We start from the raw sequence: 5,377 nt of genomic DNA, 5'->3' as shown, positions 1-5,377 counted from the left end.
TTGTTAAACTCCTGGTAACCTAAAGTCAGTCATGATGAGAGCATTTATACCACGGGAACCAGCAAACATTATGAATCAGAGCTTCCTTCTCCCCCACCAACACACACACATCCACCACCTCTGGGTTTCCTGAGCTGGTTTCCCAGCAACATTAATTCTACAGCTCCTCCCTACAAGTTTACTCTCTCCTGTCCTGAATTCTCTTCCTTTTCTGTCATGGGAAAAGGTCTCTTTCCTCCGGTCTGAGGTAAATTCCTCACCCGTACTTTAGATTCTTGCTATTTAAAGTGTGGTCCATGGACAGGCAACATCTGCGTTATATGGATCCTGTTAGAAATGAAAACTCTCAGGCCCAGACCTACCGAAGAGAGTCTGCATTTAGCAAGATGCCAGGAGATTTGTGCATTAATTTGGTCAGGCTGCCATAACAAAGTAGTACGGATTGAGTGGCCTAAACAACAGAAATTTATTTTCTCACAATTTGGAGGCTAGAAATACAAGATCAAGGTGTCAGCAGGGTTGGTTTCTTCTGAGGCCTCTCTCCTAGGCTTGTAGATGGATGTCTTCTCTCTGTCTTCATGTGCATGTGATCTTTCCTGTGTATCTGTCTGTGTCCAAATTTCCTCTCTTAAAAGGATACCAGTCATACTGGGTTAGGGCCCACCCTAATGACCTCTTTTTTACTTAATCACCGCTTTTAAAATGCTGTCTCCAAATGCAGTCAAATCCGGAAGTACTGAAACTTGGGACTGAATTTTGGGGAACACAGCTCAGCCCATAACAATTCATATGCACATTAATATTTGAGAAACACTGCCTAGATCAATCCTCATGCCCTCATCCAAGACTCTTGTTCAATCATTATTGGGCTTTCATCTAGCCCTTTTCTTCGAAATAAAGAGTACTATCTTTATATTTTGGGGACATTCTCTTCCTACCTTCTACCATTGCCGGTTGATCATTTCTCTCCCTAGTTGTAGCGCTTCTGTTCATCTAGATCCCAGATGACTTTACTTGCTGTTTGCTTTGTTTTTCTGTCACAACTTTGATTTGGTCGCTAGAGGGATGAACAAAGCCTCTATTATCTATGCCATTTTTCCCATCTCTCCACACTTTTTTTTTTTTTAAATGTGAGACATGTCCTCTTGCAATATTTTAAGAGGAAGCTTAAAACACTGAATAGTGGAGAAGCTCTGGTTGAAATAGTTGTCTGTAGCCCCTCAGTGTTACCCAGCTCTGCTTTCCTCCCATTTTGTCCGGAGAGACTTGGAAGAAGACTCTTCCTAAGGGTTAATGGAGTGCAGTTTCAGAACTGAAGTGTGAGGCACTTTGCAGTCCACTGAAAAACTGGACAAAGAAGGATCAGATGAAGGTTCACCTGTAAATAAAAATGAATCTATAATAGTATGGCAGTTGCTATAAAATTAAACATAGAAGTATCATATGATCCAGCAATTCCTCTTCTGGGTATATTCTGAAAATAATTAAAAGCAGGGACTCGGATTACTTGTACACCCATGTTCAGAGCAACATTATTCACAATAGCCAAAAGGTGGCAGCAACACAAGTGTCGATGAATGTATAAACAAAATATGGTATATGTATGCAATGGAATATTATCCAGCTTTAAAAAGGAAGAAAAGTCTGACACATTACAACATGGATGAGTCTTAAAGACATTATGCTAAGTGAAATTAGCAAGCTACAAAAGAAAAACTACTGTATGATTCTACTTATATCATATTCCTAGGGTAGGTAAATTCAGAGACAAAAAGTAGAACGGTGGTTGCCAGGGCATGACGGGGAGGGAGATGGGGAGTTAATGTTTAATGGTACAAAGTTTCAGTTTTGCAATTAAAAAAAAGTTCTATGGATGGATGGTGACAATGACAGCATAGCAATGTGAAGATATTTAATGCCACAGTATCTCAAACAGTATAGTTAAATGGTTAAGATAGTAAATTTTATGTTATGTGTATTCTACCACAATTTTTAAAAAAGAATCTGTGCATGATGATTCTTATCTTTGGGTGGAGTTTCTAGTAACTATGTTGTGCTTATTTTCTAATTTTCCAAACTGGTACATATATGTGGCTTTAAAATTTTTGAGCTAAAAACATACATGCATATATAAAAGGATAAAATTATAGATAAAAATAGCTTTCATTGATAATTTGTCCCTTCATTTTCCAAAATATCCTCAACTGGAACAGCAAAATGAATCTGGGAAAGAGAGGTGTATTGATGACCTTCAATCTTTTATTGAGTAGTAGCCCAGCCAAAAAAAACCAACAACCTCACTTTTATTAAGTAAGGTTTACTAGAAATAAACAAATTATACTGGACTAATATTAATTTGCTAAAATTATAATAACCAGTAGTAAACTCTAATAACTTCTGATTTAGTAATAAAGCTTCTTTCAGGGGCATCTTTTCTTCTTTTTTCCTACTTTCCAGTGCATGGATGAATCTTGCTGCTCCTTTCCTGAGAGCATGTGTCTTAGAGCTCCCACAAGAGATGCAGAGGCTGGACCCAGATCAAAATCTCTAGTGCAAAGTGTCCACCCAATGCTGATAGAGTCCAGCTGTCTGTGCCATGGGCCCTATGTGTGTGTGCCCCTCCCCCCGCCTCAGCCAAGATTCAGCCACTGTAGTGAAAAATGGTGTATCTCTTTGAAGTCCCATTATTCAAAGTAAAATTTTTTTTGTTTTCACGTAGCCCACAATTAGGCCAGACTGTCTCAAACCAACCCTCTAGGTTTAGTGAAATCTATCCAACTGTTTTCACTTGACATGATGACTGAAATGTAGTTTTTATTTACAGATAACTAAATTCTGTATTTGCAGAACATTATTTATAAATTACGTTAGAGACACTAAACTGAGAGAGAACAATCAGCAACGGGGATTTCATGTAATGATTCAGGCTCTGGAATCAAACTGCGGGTTCTAGTCATGACTTCATCTGTTGGATTTGTAATAAGCTTAGTCTTCTCACCTCTAAAGTGAGATGAGGACTGCACTGACCTCAGAATGTTGTTGTGAGGGTTAGAGGAGACAATGTATGTAAAATGCTGTGAGCAGTACCTGGCGGAGAAAAGTGTTGGCCATGTTACACAAGGGAGGGTATAGGAGGCAAGTCCTGGAGTGTGTCTGTGAGCCTGCAGTGGTAGTGTTGCTTGGGGTCACCAGTAGGATTGGTTGCTTTATGAATCAATTGATGTATTAATTTTCTATTGCTGCTATAACAAATGACCATAAACCTAGTGGCTAAAAACAATCGAAGTTTATTATCTTACAATTCTGGAAGTCTCTCTGGGTGCTGCACAGCACACCAGGGGCATTGTAACATGGCAACTTGTGCTAGTGCCTGCATCAACGATAGCCCCTATCATTTCGCTATCTGTTCCATGGTACAAGCCATCTGTGTACCAGGCATCCTCAGGGATGGGAGTCCAACCCTTTACATAGGGACTTGGTATGTCTCCCATCTCAGCAGGCTCTGCCAGGAGCTCTTCTTGGAACTGCACTCATCCCAGTAGAGGATGCAGTCGACCAGACAGGGTATTCACAGAGAACTGCGCCTGCTGCTTCAAATAAGTACCCCATTTCATCAGGGGTCGGTGCAATTCTCGTACAAGGAATCTTCCTTGAGGCCACAGCCACCTCTCCAAGGGATACGGGATTACGGGCAGCGACGGCCTCACTGACCCAGCAAGGCTGCATAATGGCAACCAGTTGTGTCTCTATCAGAGACCATGCTCTTCCGCTCTTATCAAAAAAACAAAACAAACAAAACAAAACAAAACAAAACAAAAAAAAACAACACTGCACTTCTGTGCTTTTCCACAACTGGGACCAGAAGTCTATCAGTTCTTTCTGGGAACCTTGCTTCTGCGATAAGTCCCACCTGAACCTGCATCATCTACCTGCACCATAAGCAGGAATGGAAAGGCTGGATCTACTACATGTAGAGTTTGGGCTTGTACTACAGCTTGCTTTGTAGCCAGCCTTAAAGGCCTCTTCTATATCGGGGGTCTAATCCCATTGGGCACCCCGTCACACTAAACAGTGCCGGAGTCAAAACCCTAGCAGGTTCTAAATAGATTTGGAGCTGCTTCACAGACTCAGGTCAGGGATATGCCTGTATCTTATCAATCTCTGCCTCTGGCATTAATTTTGTCTTATCTGACCAGACAACTCCCAAGAATTTAACAGAGAGCTCATGTCCCTGGACCTTGTCCTTGTTGACTGACCAACCCCAGTCAGCGAGAGCCCCTCGCAGGCTGGTCGCCACTGCTTCCAGTCCTGCAAGAGAATCAGAGGTTAGCATTATATAAAATACAAGTGCACTACAGGCGGTCGTTTCCAAGTGGCTAACTGTTGAACCACGAGACTATGGCACAGGGTAGGGCTGGAGAAAAAGGCATTTGTCAAGTCCACCACATAATGGTATCATGCAAGTTCATATGACAACCAGTCCATGATGTCCGTGATGTTCAGCTGGCAGCATGCAGGGGCGGCGTAACTTTATTCAGCTACTGATAGTCAATCGTCATGCGCCAGGAGCAGTCTGGCTTCTTCACTGGCCACACAGGTCAACCAGCTCCCTTTTAAGAATAAATGTCAATTGCTGGTCAGGGAGCAGCTGATTCCATAGCATCAGCGGCATTTCATTAGGTTACTGCTCAATCTTTCTGCAGCAACCCCTGCCCCGGGAAGATCAAACCGGATTTGCCTACAGATCACTCTCACAGCTGAACCGGCTGAGTGCTGCTCTGCTCTGCTTTTCTGCCATGCCTCCGTCCCTGCACTGGCTGATTTGGGAGTGCAGCAGGTGGCATGGTGCACGCTTGGGTGAAATCCTCCTAGCGTTTCACTTCCACATCCCCCAACCTAGCCATGGTGGAAGTCACCTCGTGGATCCGCCTATCCACGTAAGGGGCCAGCAGTGACACCATGGCGCCAAAGTACCGGCCAGGCCAGAAGTCAAAATCAAGTCCTTCATACAAGTTATAAAAACCTCTTTATCTGGGCTTGTATTCTGGGCGCAAAACGTCATCTGTCGCATGCCCATTTCCTGAATGATCTGGACCAGATCTAAGTACGTGGTCCATCTGCTCACTGTCTCTGGCAACTCCCCCGGGTTGGCCCACACTGTCCGTGCAGCAGACATGAGCCAGTTAATCAAGGAGCGATTGCCTGCGCCCCGTGCTCCGTACCTGTTTAATCAGGTCCTGGAGTTCCGCAGGGGTGTGCTGGATCAAGGTGGTTTGCGTTTTTGCCTGGCGGGGGCGGGGGAGGTGGGTGGTGGAGGGTGCCATCAGCTTGTCTCCCCCAGGGCAAATGGCTGTTCCTATTGCCGTATCACCGGCTG

The sequence above is a fragment of the Pteropus medius genome, unplaced genomic scaffold, assembly GCF_902729225.1.
Source record: "Pteropus medius unplaced genomic scaffold, Ma_sr-lr_union100, whole genome shotgun sequence".
Taxonomy (NCBI): Eukaryota; Metazoa; Chordata; class Mammalia; order Chiroptera; family Pteropodidae; genus Pteropus; species Pteropus medius.
Note: the sequence above shows the minus strand (reverse complement) of the source record.